This window comes from Schistocerca cancellata, chromosome 4 (genome assembly GCF_023864275.1).
Source record: "Schistocerca cancellata isolate TAMUIC-IGC-003103 chromosome 4, iqSchCanc2.1, whole genome shotgun sequence".
Classification (NCBI taxonomy): domain Eukaryota; kingdom Metazoa; phylum Arthropoda; class Insecta; order Orthoptera; family Acrididae; genus Schistocerca; species Schistocerca cancellata.
The window spans coordinates 897020440-897041445 of record NC_064629.1 but is presented as its reverse complement, the minus strand read 5'-3'; positions in this window follow the sequence as shown (position 1 = coordinate 897041445).

Sequence of the window (21006 nt, the reverse complement as noted above, 5' to 3'; positions counted from 1 at the left end):
ACGAAAGCAATGCAGCTGTCATTACGGAGCACGTTCACTACGATGTGAAGATCTAGTTCAGGCTGGAATTGGAGACGTACCAAAAATTATCATAGGACCCCACATACGGATTAATGAGTAGTTGTGGAGCATCCCAATCACTTTCCCTGGAAAAGGGTGTCATTAATTCACGTGCCTCAGGCACCTCCACCTACATATTACGGCAAGTCAAAAGTTCATACAAAGGAAGCCTCACTGTAGCCCATCGTAGCACCTGTTGAGCGCTAACTTACAGACTCAAAAAGAACTTGAGTTATCTTGTTATTATTCATGTTGATCACTGTGTGGATAGTGTCAAAAATATAAAAGGTTTCATCATCTGTTTTACACATTTGCCCCTTGCAGGGGATGATACGATGGTCAAACATACCGGTAAAAAATTTATTAGGTGTGCTCTCCCAGGTGTTTAACGACAATGTTGTGAATTTTTAAGTACACACTGACGTTATGTTACCTTTTCTATAGTGGAAAATGTTTTAACCAGATGAACAGCAACCTGATTGGAAGCCCCGTAGCTCAAGATGTGCTCTCCCAGGTGTTTAACGACAATGTTGTGAATTTTTAAGTACACACTGACGTTATGTTACCTTTTCTATAGTGGAAAATGTTTTAACCAGATGAACAGCAACCTGATTGGAAGCCCCGTAGCTCAAGTTATAAATAAACTTTTTACCGAGCACATGAGGGCATCACCCAGGACACAGCCTAGTTCGACTTACCGTTACTTCGGTGACACATTCGATATCTGGCCTGACGGATGCGAAAAGCAGAAGCGTGTATAACGTGACTGCTGGGTGCATGCTACATTACGAAGATACTTCCGTCTCTCCCCAGTCCATTAATTAAGAAAAATTTATTCCACTGACTGATAATTTATGGATGTAGATTATGTTGGATCAGATTAGGAACAATTATTGTTAGCAGGAGATGGGCAGTATGATTTATGGTGGAAAGTACTACTCATAACAAACATTTTTAAATTTTCAGAATTCAGCAATGTTCCACATGCGACATCCACCTTTTCACATTGAAATTCTCAGGTGAACAAACATGGCGTGAATGATGATTTTAAAAATGAATTAGCAACTTCTGTAATACCCGCGCCTAGTCTAAAACCGACTGCCCAGCTCAGACGCCCAGATCGAACTCTCCCACTGGAACCGCTCAACTCGACTGCCACGTTAGACGCTCGCGCCCAGCAACGACAATCAGGCTTTATTCAAAACAATGTCACCAGGCAGTGATATCTTTTCGAAATTCTCCATCATCGAAACCAGAGGTAGCTGCAACATAGTCACTGCGATTAAGGATAGCGACAAATTCAATTTCTAATGTTACAGGCAATAACAAGTATTCTGACATGTGACGAAATAATACCCCCCAAGTACTTGGACCACATCAACAACATCCGTAACCATTCACGATGGAGGTAGGGACAGATGATACCTTTCCATTTCTTGACATCGTTGTCCGCCAAACAGCAATTTGGTGTGTCAGTCACAGTATGTTCTACCCCGCCAACTCCACGTTTATATATGCATCCTGTATAAATATGTGGATAAATAAAGAAAACTGTTAGTTATTGTTGTTACACAAGGATATTTAATTAACGCTAAGTTACAGCCATAGAGCTATCAAAAGGGTCGCAGAATAGTGACACTACAATTTATTGTTTTGGTAGGTAAGATATCTACGTAATGAAAGTCAAAGTTACCATTGGTTCTATAGTTAATTACAAGATCTGGCGTAAAGATGTTCAGAGTTTGCGCTGAAGTACAATAAAAACGTCTAATTATCCAATTATGTCATAATGATTTTCACAAGTACATGAAACAATTAAAAGGAACTATGGCTGGTAGAGATTCAAGATAAAGAAAAATTAGGTAGACATACTGCGTTACTAGAAGGAAAGAGCCGTTTCCGCGACCCGACGACAGTGAATGCCAAAAATCTGAGTTTCTAATGTCATCCAAGCCAGAATCGCATGTTCCTTCTACCTATGAAATACTCTACACCATGGTGATAAACGTCATGAGATAGCGATAAGTACATCTACAGAGGGCGGTAGTATCGCATACACAAGGTACAAAAGGGAAATGCATTGGCCGAGCTGTCATTTTTCCTACACATGTGATTCATGTGAATTTGTTATGGCCGCACGACAGTAATTAACAGATTTTGAACGCGGAATGGCAGTTGGAGCTAGACTCATGGGACATTCCATTTCGGAAAACGTTAGGGAATTCAATAATCCGAGATACACATGTGAAGAGAGTGTCGAGAATACCAAATTTCTGGTGTTACCTCTCACCACGGACAACGCAGTGGCCTACGGCCTTCACTTAACAACCAACAACAGCAGCGTGTGCGTAGAGTTTTCAGTGCTAGCAGAACTGCGTGAAATAGCCACAGAGACCAATGTGGCAAGTACGACTAACGTGTCCTAAGGACATGCGGCGAAATTTGGCGTTCAGGCGACAGACGACCGACGCGAGTGCCTTTGCTGACAGCATGACACCGCCTGAATCGCCTCTCTTGGGCTCATGACCATATCGGTTGGACTCTAGACGACTGAAATACCGCGGCCTGTTTAGATGAGTCACCGTTTCAGTAGGTAAAATCTGATGGCACCACTCGAGTGAGGGACAGATCCCACGAAGTCATGGACCCAAGTTGTCAGCAAGCCACAGTGCAAGTTGGGGGTGACTCCATACTGGTGTAGCTGTATTTACATGGAATGGACTGGGTCCTCTGAATGTTCGGGTACTTGGTGACCATTTGCAACCATTCGTGGACGTCACGTTCCTAAACAACAATGGAGTTTTTATGGATGACAATGCACCACGTCTCCGGCCGCAATTGTTAGCGATTCATGTGAAGAACATTCTGGACAATTCGAGTGAATAATTTGCACCCACACCCCCCTCCAGATCGCCCAACATGAACATTTATGGGACATAATAGACATTTTCGCAATTGTGGACAGCTATAGAGGCAGTATGACTCTATATATCTGCAGAGGACTTCCTATTACTTGATGTGTCCATGTCACTTCAGATGATGCACAACGAAGGGCAAAAGAAGGTCCCACACCATATTAGGAGGTATCCCACGACTTTTGTCACTTCAGTGGTTCACTGAGCACATCACGTCCTATACATGCCAAAGCCGAGTGCATATCTTACCATTTTCAGCTGAGGCGTAGAGTTGACAGCCAGTAGTGTTATTGAGTCGTTATGTCTGCTTACATAACCACAGCAGCTGCCTCAACAGAGGTCTGCTCCAGGCTGTGACCGTCGAATACGATGCATATGACACCCGTAAATCTACCATGCCCACACTTTACATCTTGTTCCAGTTGGAGCTACAAATGAAGTAACGACAGTTCACTCTGAAGTCGCAAACAGAAGTCTGCGAACAGAATTCGAAGCGTTTCTCGTGTAACGAGAGGCAAAAGTGTCTCTTCAGCGCCTCATGTTCTCCCTCATAATATTCGCCAGATCATGGCGAGCCGATCGAAAAAACCTTAGAAGCAGTTACCCAATGAAAAGGATCAGTTTTGTTGGAACTTCCTCCCACAGGACAAGAACAAAAACTGCCCGCGAATCCGGCTGGAGAGCGTCCTCCACGTCTCAGTAATTTTCCAAAATGTACTGCGTCACACCAGCCTGCACAGTGAACTTGCCGTATTTTCGGGTCCGGAGGGCTACGTGACTTCAGCTAAAGAGAGGAAACTATTTTGGCTCTGTCCTGTCGGCAACTCAAAGAACATTATTCAACATAACACCATGTTTAGAAAACCCTCCTAAGATTGCTGTTTGTTTTTTCCACGAAAGCCTGGCTACAAGTATTTTGGGACGAGAATGCTGCGGTGTCACACTTTATGAAAACCTCACCCCTCTTGTGGCGTGCCCAGCAGGAATTGTAAGGTCGTAAATACGTTTACATCCGTCCCTGACTGTTTTCACAGAGGCCGCGGTGCCCAGCGGTGCATTGTCTTCGTATCGACAAGAGTCGTGCCATGCTCCCTCTGCCTCTCTACACAAAGCCTCTTACTGCCCCTGGCCGAGACAAGTAACTGTTATTTAGAACACTTTTAGGTCGTCGGAGCGATGGTTAGGCAATCTAGAATTTCTCCAACTCTTTCCGAGGCTTCCTAAGGGCTGTCTTCCACCACAGGAAAGCTGCTTTATCGCCGGTGACGTAGTGTTTTGCCTCTCCACAGGCGCCTGACTTCGGCGAACATTGTCCTACCTGAAGTCACTTTTTTCACTACCAGCGTTAGCTGTCCTCTTCCATCCTCTTCGTTCTGTTATCGATCTGTAAGACTTCCAGCTCAGGTAAATGCAGTGCTAGGGGAAAAAAATACACCTGCGACAAGTACTAGATGTATTAACAATCACAGACGGTACAACAACTAAATGAAGCGAATACAGGGCAATCTTTAATACAAGTCATATTAATTCCATTTCGTATCTCAGTATATAATTTGCATATCAAATGTGGATAAAGTGATAATCGACGAACCCATCAGTTTCGATGTCTTTTAAATGTTTACCGACAACTCACCTACACAGACCGTTAGTTAGTTACTTGGTTACATATTTCGTGGTTATTTTGAATGATTTTTTTATTGAATGATATGGAATGCATCGGTTAACAGGAGATGTGTACGTGATTAGTATTAACATTAATGAATATGTTTTGTTGTTAGCTCCTACTCATTCTCTATTTGCTAGCACAATTCAAACAACGATTTTTTCTGTGTCTGCTACCACCACCTCCGAAAAATTCTCTTTAGAGAACCTCGGTGTATCGAGCAGAAGTCACTTCAGACAAATAAAATCTGCCTGAATGATTGAGACTACTACGGAAGGCTCTCGAAAGAAAACGGCTACAACAACTAACTAGTTTTGCAAGCCGTTTCACTGAAGACTCGTAAGCAGAAGGTCTCTGAGGAGGAACTGCCGCAGCTGACTTTTTTTGCACTCTGTAGCTCAGTAATATTAAACATTAGGTGGTTCGTAAACAAGTATAAAACCGATTCAATCTGAAGGCCTCCAGCCAAAATTGGTCAACTGATGATATGAAAAACCGAGCGAGGTGGCGCAGTGGTTAGACACTGGACTCGCATTCGGGAGGACGACGGTTCAATCCCGTCTCCGGCCATCCTGATTTAGGTTTTCCGTGATTTTCCTAAATCACTTCAGGCAAATGCCGGGATGGTTCCTTTGAAAGGGCACGGCCGATTTCCTTCCCCATCCTTCCCTCACCCGAGCTTGCGCTCCGTCTCTAATGACCTCGTTGTCGACGGGACGTTAAACACTAATCTCCTCCCCCTGATGATATGAAAGATGACGTAGGCCTCAGAACAGTAGTTATCTATAAAATACCGTTTATAATGGTCAGTTTTATGTTGGTCTGACTATGTGCATTATTGAACAGCACTGTGAAGAGCACGGGAAGTGTTTCCGCCTATGGCGGAATCAGTAGTGCCATACACGATCTGATAAACGGTTACGAAATAGCATTCGATGAAACATCTGTTATTGAATGGATTAATGATTTATGGGCCAGCATTGTAAAAGAAGTGATCAAGATTTGTGGAAACATCCTCAATAAACCTAGTGATCAGCAGTTAAGCACAGCTTGAGACCACGTGGTCGGAAGGCTTAGGTGGGTGCTGCGACCTTGCAACCAGAACATGGCGCACCAGACCTAGCGATGTAGTGCAGCGGTTAGCACACTGGACTGGGACGACAGTTCAAATCCACATCTGACTAGTCTGATATAGGTTTTCCATGATTTCACTAAATCACTCCAGGCAAGTGCTGGGACAGTTCTCCTTGATAGAGCGGAGTCAGTATCCTTTCCCATCTTTAAAACTGTCTGATCTTGTGCTGTGCCTCTAATGACTTCGCTGTCAACGGGACACTAAACCCACATCTTTTTTGCTTTTTACTGAGCACCACTTGAGACTGGGTAGTGTGCTGCTATAATACTGCGCACACACCGGGTGAAAATAATTGAAGGCATTAACAATGTTAAATGAGAAATGTAAGTAGTAGGAATACCTGTCAGATGATGCAGTATTGTGCTAAGAACAGTAAAAACAACTTAACGATCGGGTTATGCAGAGCGAAGTTATTTAAGTATTAATCAAGAGAGCTAATCTGAGTTGACTCAGAGGGGGCTGGAGTGTGGGGAGTCCGGATTGTGTGTTCAGGTGTAGGCTCGTTTTGCGGCCCCCAGTATCACCAGCATGGCGAACAAAGCCAGGAGTTTGTGTGAGCTAGGAGCAAGCGCAGAAAGAACCAAAAGTAAAAGTTAAGATAAAATTCTCGGAAGCTGACACTGCTTCACTATGGTCCCAAGAAATGAGTCCATCAATGGACCCATTCAAAAGGAAAAATAGTCCACTGTACCTCTGATTATGGCAGCCCATGCAGACATTCTCATATTCGTTAAAGCAGTATTTAGAGTTTATTTTCATATCTGTAAATCGTAGAGCATGATGTAATTAACAGCAGAGTGGATACTTGGTTAAATGTGGTGTCTGCCACCAAGAATAGCGAGCAATGGCGTGACACACCATTATTAAAGGAGATGCAGCTCGGCGGCTGAATACGACGGACATGTGCCGGAAGTCAGTCAGCAAAGATTGTAGTGTGTGTAATGCATCACTTTTCTATGGGAGTGCAGGTTGAGTTTGGAATGCAGGCCAGCTATTAACTATTCGACTGTTGTAGTGTTGTCATAGTCCCTAGCCCTTTGGTCACAACTAGCAATTTGTGGGATTCGTTGACTCACAGGATATAAAGTGATTTAGTTATGGCTTTCCTAATTATCCTGGCAAGGTGTGAGAAGTCCCACGTGGTAAAGAGCATTAACTTTATCCCCCTTAGATTAATTGTGTAGTGGCATTTATAACATACAAAATCTTATGTGAGTAAAGATTTTGTGTCGCTTTTGCGCCAATGGAAATAGCACACTCACGTATGAGCAGGATCTGTGTATTCTGATAGGATCCATCTTTGAATTTGTTCCGAATTAATGACAAATGTAGATGATGATGATGTTGATGTGTTTCACCTATGGGATGCTCAACTGTGTGGTCGTCAGCGCCGTACGAAGTACCAATTTTTACACAGTCCAACTTTTATTCAATATAATCTCGCCACTGTCACTAAGGATGATGATGATGATGATGAAATGATGAGGACAACACAAATACCCTATCCCCGGAGCGGAAAAAAAACCCCAACCCAGATGGGAAATGAACCCATGGACCCGTGATCCAGACGCAGCAATGCTAGCCACTAGAGACAAACGTAGAACCACTTCATGTGAGGGCACTGGGCACCCACAGTATAGGTGGCTTCTTTATTAATTTCCAGCGGTCTGGAAGGCATGATGTCAGCAACTGTATGATTTACTATATGAGGAATAAATGGCAGAGAACTGAGTAGTAGTATCAATTTTCTTTTTTACTTATTACCTGACTTTGAACTATAAAAATATGGTTCAAATGGCTCTGAGCACTATGGGACTGAACATCTGTGGTCATCAGCCCCCTAGAACTTAGAACTACTTAAACCTAACTAATCTAAATCCATGCCCGAGGCAGGATTCGAAACTGCGACCGGAGCGGTCACACGGTTGCAAACTGAAGCGCCTAGAACCGCACGGCCACACCGGCCGGCCTTTGAACTATAAGCTCACTGAGATATCACCGAGTAAGCTCTGTAATAACATATATTACAACAGCGTATGAAAGTTCGTTCTAGTTAAACACATTTTGTAAAGCACTACAGGGTTGAACTTCATTCACCTAGGTGGCTGTCCCCTGCAATTTATTGTTTAATTTGATAGCTCACTTCTAACCGAATTATTTTCTCTTTATTGGTTGTCGTGTTGAATTTCTCAAAACGTCATTGTTTTGAAAGATTAATTAGGCATTTTTGAGTGTAGTGTATTGAAAAGTGCACTGGAGGTAAGAACAGAAAAGGTAGACGTGTGGGAGAAGTGTGGATGGCTTGTAAGGACACAGTACTGGCAAGTAGGTCAGAACCAGTATAGTGCCATGCACATCTGGAAACTACCACCTACTGTAACAGAGAGTTATTCGAACGCTACCTTTCCAAGTAAGCATTGTCATTCAATGTTCTCTCAGAATAAGCTGAAGTAAGGTTGTCCTGTTCGGCACCAACACACTATTTCGTTTCATAGTGTAAATTAATCTGACCACGATATGATGACAGACATGTTACAAGGTGGTGCATCATCCCGGAATATACTTGGAAAACGGCCGAATAAACTATAATGGACTGTTTCCAAATGGCTTATCGTAATACGGAAAATCTTTAAGGAGTGCTGAGGAGTAACTATTAATAGGGTATGTACGTTTTATAAGATATTCTCTGTATAATAATTAAAATCAACAGTCGAATAAATCAGCTTTGTAGGAGATGCACCCTACCTTTGTTACAATGATGGAGGGATGTGGGCCCCAAAGCGCTTCAGCGAACACAGATGAGATCAACAGTCGATCCCAAAAGCACAGCGATGGGTGTCTACACGACAGCTGGAGGCCAGGCAGACAGCCCCTGGTGGAGACTGCAGCTGGGGACCTGGCAGCCGGCAGATGGGCCAACACACCACGGCAGCTCTGCAGGCAACGCAGCTGCAGACTACATGCCTATGGCACAATGAAGGCTCAGATCTCATCAGTCTTAACGACCATTGGGCGTATTAGTCACTCTTGAATTCAAAATGTCAGACGAAATTACAGATCCTGCAGATATCCTCTTAGAAGATGATAAGCAAGTTACTATGAATACTGTTAAGAAAGTATTAAGAAGTACATATGAGTAGTGGGATTCAGCAGGAGCTGGTGCATTTTGTTAGTGCGGATTGCCTACATCAGGGGCAGGTATGCACTCAGGGGCTAACCTATTGTTTTCCTCTGACTGACAGGTCCTTAACCTATTGTTCTGCTTTGATTGACAGGTACTTAACCTATTGTTCTGTTAAGAGCTTTTCCATGTCACCCCATTTCCTTTTGATTGACAGGCATTTAACCTATTGTTCCCCCCACCCCCTCCCCCTCCCCCAACCCCTCCCTCCCTCACTGCTAGAGGTACACTTTAAGGACTCAGTTAATTGAACAGGCACCCCTCTCACTCTAATAAATTTGATTGACTACTTAACTTAATTGACTGATTAATTAACGCCTCTGGTGGGAAAGTGTTATGCCCCCTGCCCTGCCCCCTGGTGGGAAGTTCAAATTCTATCAGGACAATACAACGTCGACTAACCTAAGAAAATGGTGGGAAAAAAAGCACTTCCACTAACATAAGTCATCCAACCGCCACCTCTTCCTAGGAATTAGTGGGAAAAAGATACAGTTGATCGATAATTTTGAGGGTATTCGATTGTAGTGAATGGAATATTGTTTACACAATTTAAACATTGTGTGGAATATTGTCTATTTAAACAATTTAGGGGATTTAAGGCATTGTATGGAATATATGGAAATTGGTGGAGAGGAAGGATCTCATAACAAGAAAATCAAGGGTATATTGTTTATTTATAAAAAAATAAGTTTGTGGGGGTTGTATTTCTCTTGCTCATCATTCCTTGCTGTCTGGAAACACGTAGGTCTTGTTAGAACTGATTACATGGAGCAAACATGATGCATAACCTAGTATTCGGCTCTGTACTCTGGGTGTGTTAACCTCATGTTTGGGCCTATTTTTCTGTTAAGTGGTTTTCCATTTCACCCCCATTTCCTTAAGATATTCAGTCGCCATTGTTAGCAAATTAAGTAATTAGTTATGTCCTCCCACCATTTTCTGGTACAATTTTCGAATTTCACATGCTTTTGAGCGCCATTTCTAACACATTCTTCTTTGCCACACACCCCCTTAAGCTTTTGTACTGAGTTTTACATAAAAGTTATGCAACTTAACCTATTGTTTTGTACTTAACCTGTTGTTCTGTTCCATGTCACCTACTCACACACTTCCTCCCCGTAACTACTATACCGCTAACACCACGCTGATATAAAAAACGTATGAAAATTAAAGAAATTGGTATTCTCCACATCTATGGCGTAGTTTTTCTTAATTTGCAGCATCTTATTCGTCGGTGAAATCAGTGCAGTGCTATATTACACCTCCTGATCAGTGCTTTTGGGCTTGGTGTTGGCAGCTGTGCTACATTTACAAGCAATTTTAGAACACATAATGAGAGGTTATGTCATGAGTGCAGAGATCTGACATAAAATCGATAGAATTGCGAAGAATGACAAGGGAATAGGTAAAATTGACCGAATATACACCGAAATGAGGGGAAATTGAGGAACTATTAGCATACCCTATGGTTCGCGCCGAACAATTTGCACATGGGAACAAGTATGTGGCAACAAGAAGAATTTGAGAAAACGTCGACATCGAAACAAAGGGAATCAGAGAGGCAGTCAATTCTTTTCCATCGAAGCAGCATTACACTGTATGCCTACTGAGGCACCAGTGATGCATACGAGTTAACTACTGTATTTGATGCTTTTCAAGAAGACAGAGAACCATTCACCTCTAAACTTAAGTGCATCTGCGTTAAAGGCTAAAATAGAGTGGACGGTGTAATCAGTTGAGATGGAGCTGTAATGAGGTACGATATAATGGTTGACTGATGCATTCTACAGAAGGAGAAGTTGCTGCTGGTCAACCTTTCCACTGTTCTGTCCGGATGCATCAGTCACGTGACATAGCCAGCATTCTACTCGTATACAGTCACGTTTTCTGTATGTGATATAAAGCACTGTCTACTTGCGATCGTAAACGGTAAACCTGTCTGTCATCGGAGGACTTCCATCTCATGTGTGACGAAACTTGACTCATTCCGCTAAACAAACTTTTATTTATGCGATGTACTCCATCCCCTCTGACGCATCTTGGATGTAAACTCAAGACTTTAGCGTCATAACTAAGGTGGCGAAAGGTGCATGTGATGCGCTGCAATCCCCATGTACATATTTGTCTGACAGGTGTGCAGTTTACTGAGTTAGTGACGGAATGACTTGTAATTTTCGCATGTCGGGCGCTGCTGCAATGCGTTTATCTGGTTCCTTGTAGGAAGTATCCTCCACTACTAACGATCTTTTTATATAGACCTGATGCAGGCATCGTATAATTTCTGAACCATGATTGGATGGGAACAGTGGACGTTATAGATCTTTGGAAAGCTATATTGTGATCATATCACAAAGAGCAAATATTTTACGGAAGTAGTTTCCTTGTTTTACGGATAGATATCGTAGATTATCGTAGAGAGACCGGGTAGAAGGATGTATGTCATGCGCCTGAAAAATATTTATTAGACTGGAATATTAACAGCGCTACATTCCATACGACTGATAGGTCGGAAGAGCAAGCGATCTAACATTACAGCCCGTTTTAAGTGCAGAACGTTGTAGCCTTAGCAGTGCGTATGTTTTTGTTATCTCTTACCAATACCTTCCAGGTACCAATGCTAGACTCTAGAAAAATACTATAGAGTTGATAGCTTGGTTGATTTATGTAAAAATGTGTCGAACTCCATCCGTTTGGAGCTCCGTCGTGCATAAAAACCGTTCGTTTCTTGTTCCTCTTAACCCTCTGTTACTACATCACGACATTTTGAAATCTGTTACTATACATCGATAAGGAATCCTAAGCGCGTCACGAGAAATCTATTGCACTTGGATGGGCGAGGACTAAGTAAGCTCCATTCATTCGCGAGACGTGGAATACAGCGGTCTATTTCTGGTCGGATGCTGATTAAATCGGTAGAGGTGCTGGAGAGTGGGCTGTCAATGACATTGCGAGATGGTCATTCACCCTAAGACAGCGAGAATGCTCTGTGACTCCCATCAGTATAAATTATGCACTTTGCTCAGGGTGTCAGAAATATGTAGAGCGTTGTTTGGTATACTTTGATGATATATGTGTTTGAGAATTAACATTGAATGGACGTACTGCACAGTCGTCTATCTACATTCGCAATGATACTCATAAAGTAGAGAAGGGGTGCTTTAGTTATGATACTGAAATTGGGAAATATGCAGTGACACCATTTGTTGGTGTTGAAATTAGTGTAAAATTTGCTAAAATTGTTCTCGCTGTCCACTGTGATGCTTATTATTACAGTACATTGGCGGTGTCTTTTTCATCCTATCCATGCACTGGTGTTACCATGTTGGTTACTACATAATGATTGACAGACAGCTCTTGTTTGTGTTGGGGAATGCGTTTTGTGGATAGGTGACACCTTCTGGGGTTGTTAGCAGCGAAACAGCGATGGTGTACATGTCTGCATTGAGAGGAATCAGTCGAAACAAAATGTAGATTTATCAGCTTTTCCATCAGTGTGAGAGACTAGTTTAATTGTAGAGCTCGTGAATCAACTTTGGACAGTAGTTTGGAGACTCTATACAACGTGTGCCAACTTTTCTGGTTTCCTCATGTCGGTCCTGTTGCACTAACTCAGGTCGTTCTGTTTCCACACAGGTTGCAAAAGGTGGTGGCTATGTCTTTCTCCGACTTCTGCTCAGTTCCAGCTTAAATTGGAGCGATCACATGTGGAAAGCTGTAGAAATGGGTTCAGTTGCAAGACGCGTAGGTGGTGACTAAAACCACATTGGAATTTTACTGTAGCAGCTACGTTGTTCGGGAAAGATGACTCGTTTCTAGATATGGGAGTGCCAGAAATATGATTCAGTAGTAGTTGCAATCGTTCAAGAAACTGTCAATAGGATCCAACGCAGGTATGTGCTTGAATGGAAAGACCTGTTCCCAAATCCCAGACATCATTTCTAGCTGATAGCGTAACACTATAAATCTGAGAAGCTAGTGTAAATTTTCTTACGACCCCAATCAGCAATCCATCTACTACTGTTTCTGATCCTTCTCAGTCAACCATCACCTATTGCTCAGGGGATATATCACCGAACCTCTGACAAGGGATCAAGACAGAATGCGCTACAAATACTGGATAAATATCTAGCAGCATGAGGGTGTTGCAAATACCGGTTTCACACCACGTTCCGCAGCCAAACCACCTTCTAAATTGAGTAATTTTATTACCAGGTGGCACCGTCGGCGACATGTTGGTCTGATACCATATACTCCTGAGATCGCCGTCACAGTATTTGTCTGGCAAAAAACCACCTCAGGTCATGTCATACTCCAATTTCTAAAGAGGGTATAGCTTTTAACATGGATACTTGTGTGCACCTGTAGAACCATGACCGCTTGTGACAGTAACATACAGTAGTTGTTGGGATAGAGTACTATAACATCTGGCCGATTACGTCTCTCTTTCTAGGACACACCAGAAAAATTTATGAGATTTGCCCACCCATGGTTGATTTTCTCTCAGTATTATTTCGTATCATCAGCTATCAGTTATTGACAAAGTACTATATTTAGTAGTACGGACAGTGTGATATGTTCGCATTTGAGCATCAAGCTTATAAAGTATGAGTTTGTGTTCCAACATGTGCAAAGGAAATTACTATGTCCAGTCATAAGGACTGTATGGACTTGATGTGGGGTATTGTGATAGCATGTGAAGAGTATGTCAATTCATAAGAATGTTACTGATATTTCTATTTCCAGAGCCACAGCCATCAATAGAGTGTATTTCCGATACTTTGCTCATTGTCGAATGTTGTTTATCTGAGACTGCAATCGTATCATTTAATTGTAAGTATAGGGATAGAATATACATGTGAACGATTTCGTAGGGTCATTCTGTCTATGCTTGCTTGGCGTGCAGATCCTGGGACTTGTGGCAGGAATGATTCACGTTTCTGTTAATGCTCTCCGAATACAAAGGCATGTTGGTGTGTAGGAAAGTATATGAGTTAACTGTAGTCCTCTAGACGGCCCAATAGCGAACTAATACTTCGTATGTATTGGATAGCTTTAGTGATCGCGTGGGAATTTGAGAAGATTCAGTATGGACGTGTGTTTGTACTGGACCGTTATTCTCTCCCACGTAAATTGTCCCCTTGACTGCTCTGCACATTTCGCTCCTTTATTTAGTTGAGGGAAAATTGACTGTGGTGAAAGACACATTTTCCAGCTCTCTAGACATGAGAAACACTTTAGTTTACCCTGTAAATTATAGGGATGATTTGGAATCTACTACATCACCGACATCAGTATTCGCGAGTGGAAATATCAGTTTTTTTTTTTTTTAATTGCCGAGTGAATGTATTCTGAGACGTGACAAGTTTCAAGTTAGTCAGTGGTTTACAGCACGCCCCACCTAGCTAAAGTTACGGGTTTCTACAGAAATAATTTCCAGTCTATGTCTTGGGAATTACACTGCATGAGCGATCCGTAGGATGTTGCGAGTGCTTGATATCGAGAAATACCTCGAAAATGGTATAACATTATGGCAAACCATGCAAAAATATATTTGTTCGTGTAATCCCCAAGGTTGGAGATGGTTATAGAAAAGCGAGGAACCAAGCAAGCGGGCTTGGACCGGAAACAGTAACCCATGTGTGCCAGGGGAAACGAGCTCGAATTTGTTGAACAGTTCTGGTAGCGGCTTCGGTCCGCTGAGGTTGCTCTGATCATGGGTCGTGGGTGGATGTCTTGTGTTTGTCAGCTGCAGGAAAATATCTAGTGCTGTGAGGAGTATATACCATGCAGTCTGTCTTCGCGATATATGTGCGAATGATGTAATAGGGGCGATTTTGTATGTTTACTACATCGACACTGTTGGAGACAGGCTTCACGCTCTAATATTCAAGCTCCTGTCCTCAGTGGGAGAGCAGTGTAATTTAGTAAGAGTCCTTCCGTATTTGATGATATGTAGGGGCACTTTGCGGGTCTTAATTGTTGGTGCAATAAGGTTATCGTCAAAAACCACAATCATAATGCTGTATTAATTCACAAGGCAACCTTTGTGCTTGGACGTAGGTGTGTCTACAAACTGATTCAAACAAGAATGGAGGTAAGGTATTTATGAAAAGTTCTGAGAAAGCAAGTGTTCAAAGAAAAGTTGAAGCAGTCCGTCCATCTCTGGCGGGGATGCCATCACTCATCCGCCACTGTGCCTTTAGGACAACTCCAGAACTGTAGCTTTAGGATACTGAGAATGCGGGACTTTTTCTCTTTTGTATGACAGTGCTTCGAATTCAGTTTGCGTAATTGTTCTGATTTCCCCCATCTGTGCCTAGACAGTGATCTCTTTCCAAAGAACAAGAATGCTTTTACGAATAATGGTTTTTTTGTCATAAGTGTGCAAGCATTATAGCGGTGTGAACGTTTAACGTTTCTGAGATGTATATTGACAGCAGGACGAACATTTCGCTGTGAAGCTTTAGCCATGCTGGGTACGTGTGCACGTTAGACACAGCTTGCAATTTCTGTTAGGATCGCGAGGAACAATACACCCTGTGCTATTCTGGGAAGCATTGGAACATCTCTCTCAGTGCTGGACCAAACCGCAGCTATGTGCCATTGTGTATAGGTCCAGCGTGTGCTCGTCTTGGAGTTGTATGTCATCAGAATAGCACTCGAAGAATTCTAACTGAATACACGAAAATAGACCCAACTTTCACACGCAGCGGCGTGAGAGCGATGGCTCGCGCTGTCTTGCGTCTGGCGGAGGCTCGTGGCTGCAGTGGCAGCTGCAGTGGGGTCGGCGGCAGCATTGGGCGTCGAGTGGTTGGATGTGTTTCTTATTAGAAATATTTTGTGTAAGCTATATTCCATCGATTTCGCCAACCAATAGGATGCTGCAAATTAAGGAAAACTACATCATACATGTGAATAATACCGATTTCATTAATTTGCTTAAATTTTTTGTAACAATGTGGTGTTAGCGGTACAGTAGTTAATGAGAGGGATTGCGTCAGTGGGTGACATGGAGCAGAACAGCAGGTTAAGTAAATAACACTGGGTCAATATGCATAACTTTTATGTAAAACGCAGTACAAAAGTTCAAGGGGGTGTGTAGCAAAGAAGAATGCGACAGAAATGGCGTTCAAAAGCATGTGAAATTCGAAAAGTGTAGCAGAATATGGTGGGAGGACATAACTAATTACATAATTTGGTATTAATGGCGGTAGAATATTTTAAGGAAATGGGATTGACATGGAAACAACTTAACAAATCAAATGGCTCTAAGCACTATGGGACATGACATCTGAGGTCATCAGTCCCCTAGACTTACAACTACTTAAACCTAACTACCCTAAGGATATCACACTGCTCCATGCCCGAGGCTGGATTCGTACCTGCCACCGTAGCAGCAGCGCGGTTCCGGACTGAATCGCCTAGAACCGCTCGGCCACAACGGCCGCCACCATTTAACAGACAATAGGTTAAGTGCAGACAAAGGCCCAAACATTAGGTTAAGACACTCAGAATACAGTGCCAAACATTAAGTTATGCATCATATTTGCTCCATATTATTACTTCTAACGGCCGGCCGCGGTGGTCTAGTGGTTCTGGCGCTGCAGTCCGGAACCGCGGGACTGCTACGGTCGCAGGTTCGAATCCTGCCTCAGGCATGGGTGTGTGTGATGTCCTTAGGTTAGTTAGGTTTAAGTAGTTCTAAGTTCTAGGGGACTTATGACCTAAGATGTTGAGTCCCATAATGCTCAGAGCCATTACTTCTAACAAGACCTACGTGTTTCCAGGCGGCAGGGAATGATGAGCAAGAGAAATCCAATCCCCACAAACCGATTTTTTTTATAAATAAACAATATACCCTTGAATCCCCTAAATTGTTTAAATAAACAATATTCCACTCAATGTCTAAATTGTTTAAACAATATTCCATTCACTACAATCAAATACCCTCCAAATGATGGATCAACTGAGTCGTTTTACCGCCAGTTCCTAGGAAGCGGTGGCAGTTGGATGACTTATGTTAGCGGAGGTGCCCTTTTTTCCCACAATTTTCTTAGGTTAGTAGAGGCTGCATTGTCGTGATAGAATTTGTCCTTCCCACCAGGAGGGCATGGCTGGGGGGCATGGCACTTTACCACCAGAGAGGTTAATTAATTGATCAATTTAAGTAAAGAGTCATTGTGATCTATCATCCCAGCATTTTCTTAGGTTAGTAGAGGGGCCAAGTCTCATGTACGGCCCAAATATCTCAAGGGTTTGGAACCCCCACGGCCCTCTGCTGACAAATAACAGACTGCTATTTCAAAACAAATTTTGTATCGTATGAGTGCATGGTTTCGTGGCGATATGAATTAATAAAGCTTACTCCGGCTTCCAACTGCGTCAGGTGGTTAATATCCCACGAGCTTTCGACCAAGCTCTCCTCAGTCATTGTCAAGTGGTATGAATGACTGCTGTGTCGCCGTGGTCGCGTCGTTATATAGCTGCACTGCTGTCTGTGACGTCACTAGTCCTCTCTTCCTCGCCATATATGGTAATGTTTTCATCCCGCATCAGGTGGTTTTGCTCCCCAAACCTTTAGGTCGCATTCGGCTCTGTGTTGACTTCAAGCCTACAGTCAACCCATAAACTGTGATTGATACTTATCACTGCAACGTCCAGAGGATGTTATAGACAGATTATGCGCTGGTTATTAGTTTTCAAAAATTGATTTGCACGACACTTATCTTCAAATACCACTCGATGAAAAATCTCAAAAAGTGTTTGCAGTAAATACGTATTTGGGCTTGTTTAAATATATGCGTTTGCCTTTTGGCAGTTCTTCCGCACCCGCCATTTTCCAACGCTATTTGGAACAGCTGACTGCACAAGTGCCTAGCTGTTCGTACTATTGGGACGATATTGTCGTAGCTCGCCCTACACCTGACGATTACATTGCAAATTTGCGTGCTTTGCGTGGTGTGTTATCTGATGCAGGACTAAAGTGTAGACTAGACAAGTGTGATTTTTTTAAACTTATGTTACAGTACCTTGATGATCTCATAGACATTCAAGGTGTACATCCTCTTCAGTGGCATTTGTCAGCCATAAGAGATTTGCCAGTTCCTCGCAATGTCACAGAATTTCAGCCACTTTTAGGGAAAATGAACTATTATATTCGGTTCATACCGAATACAGCACAGGTGGCAGCTCCACTGCATCGTTTGCCTCGCAAGAAACTACCCCTTCACTTTGACTGATAAGCGGCACGTAACGTTTCAGAAACTTATAGATGGAGTGCTCAGTGGTCGACGCTTAGTTAACTTTGCTCCTGACAAACCAGTCGTATCGTAAGGTGACGCTTCCTCTTACGGAATCGCTCAGGGTTTTAGCTCAGAATTGGTAATAAAGACAGGCCTATGCTTTTGCATCAGAAGTGTTATCCAAAGCTCAGTGTAACTACTTGTGGTGTCACCGCCAGACACCACACTTGCTAGGTGGTAGCCTTTAAATCGGCCGTGGTCCGTTAGTATACGTCGGACCCGCGTGTCGCCACTATCAGTGATTGCAGACCGAGCGCCGCCACACGGCAGGTCTAGAGAGACTTCCTAGCACTCGACTCAGTTGTACAACCGACTTGCTAGCGATGGTTCACTGACAAAATACGCTCTCATTTGCCGAGACGATAGTTAGCATAGCCTTCAGCTACGTCATTTGCTACGACCTAGCAAGGCGCCATTACCAGTTACTATTGATACTGTAATCATGTACCGTCAAGAGCGACGCTTATCATTAATGGATTAAAGTTAAGTATTCCACCAGCTACGTCCGTTTTTCTAGAGTCTAATTTCCTTGTCCTGTTCCAGACCTCACGCCAGCCTGCGTGAGCTAAAACGCGTGCCTTTCGGCTTCCTCTCATACCCGGTGTTGGCTCTCCTGCCAACTCACAACACTACTCACAAATTGAAAATTTGTGACGGATCACAAGCTTCTGCAGTACTTGTTTAGTCCGAAGAATCCGGTTCCTGTACGAACTGCCCAAAAACTGCCAAGATGGGCTTTTTTGTTGTCTTAATACCAGTAAAAGCTTGTGTATCGTCCGACACCTCAACATGGTAATGCTGACGCACTTTCACGTCTTCAGATTGGCCCTGATACAGAGTTTCACGCTTCTGCTGCATCTTGTTGTCACGTCGATGCTCGGGATTCTGAATTACTTCAATCATTTCCGCTGAACTATAGGAAAATTGTGCGGGCCACGGAAGCTGATTCAGATTTGAACGTTTTGCTAACCTACATTCGCACCTCTTGGCCCCGTTCCTTGCATAGCATAAAGAAATCTGTAATGCGACAATACTTTGCACGTCGACATAGCCTTTCTGTACAGAAACGAGTGATTCTTGTTCAAAACGACAATGGACAGTCACGTGTGTTGACCCCTTAAGCTTTGCAAAAAGAAGTGTTGCAGTTACTTCTCCAAGGACATTCGTACGAAACAGTTAGCGCGTCGACACTGTACTCGGCAGGATATGGACACCCAAAAAGAACAGATGACGTCACAGTGTCACGCATGTGCGAAAAATCAGTCCGCTCCTCCAAAAAAATTATGTGCTTGGCCTAGGTCGCAATCACCATGGCAACGTGTGCACATAGACTTTGGGGACCTTTATGGAATACTTGTTGGTTGAGTAAGGTTGACTCGTATAGCAAGTTTCCGTTTGTTGTACCAATGAACTCGACAACGTCACGTAGCACAACTCAGTTGTTGTCCTCTATTTTTTGCCTCGAAGGTTTGCCTGAAGCCGTAGTGCCGGACAACGGCCCTCGGTTCTTGTCAAATGAATTATAAACATTCTGTCTAACTAGTGCACCATTCCATCCACAGTCTAACGACGAAGCGGAACGTTTTGTCAGAACCTTCAAGCAGCAGATGGCCAAACTTCGCTCCGCACACACTAGGAATCAAGCACTGCAACTGTTTCTAGCCTCGTATCATTCGCATCCACGACATGGACCATCGCCGACGCAACTTCTTCACGGCCGCCGCCATCGGACAATGCTCCACCTGCTCCTCCCTCCTCAGCTCCCGGCGCCAAAGGAAGGCCGCAAGTATCGCTTGACGCAGCATGATACTGTCTTTTACAGGGTTTTTAGCGGCAGGAGACGGTAGGCGCGCAGCGAGATCGTCCGTCGAATTGGCGCTTGCATGTATCTCCTTTTAGGTCCAGACGTCTTGCAGTGCCGACATCACACTCAGCCTGGACACTGTCATGTGCACGGTGATCCTTCTGTGTTTCTTCCCGCAGATTCACGGATCCCGAGGACAGCGCAGCCACAGCAGCCGCCAGAGGATGTCATCACGACACCGCGGGATGACCCCATGGAGACGGAGCCTTCGCCTCCTCCGTTTCCTCTCGTCCTACCGATGGAACTGGATCCATCCACACGACAGGAGCCGACGCCATCAACATCTGGTTATTGACCTCCGGAGGTGGTCCCGTACCCTTCTGGTCGTTTTCCGGGGCATTTTTCCGCCAGAGCGAAGGCCAGATCGTAGGGGTACGCCTGGAAGCTTGACGTCCTCTGCAGCCACAGCTTCCGGTCCACCACAGCGTCCATCCTCCGGCCGCCCCCACCGTTGTCGCGCTCGCTACACGACGATGGTCCGTCGCTTTGTTGGGGAGGAATGTTCCGCCGTAATATCAAGCGCCGGAACGTCGACGTGGAACGTTACAGCAGAGAGAGCTGGAGAGCTGTGAGACGACGTCAGCCAATAGTACGCTGGCTAGGACAACACCACTACAGGAGTGGCCCCAATACGAAGAGAATATAAGCACCGCTCCGCCTAGCCGTGACCACACTAGAAGACGAGTCGTGATATAAACGCTATAGCAGTGACTTGTGAACTGTATTATTTGCTTGCATTGAAATTGTATATATCGAAGGATACTGATTATTTGCATGTCGCCATTGGCTCGCGACCCATGTTTGTAAATACGCAAAGTTAAGTAGTATCATTTAAATTTACTGTAATAAACTCCATTAATATGATTTGCTTGATCTGTTGTCTAGC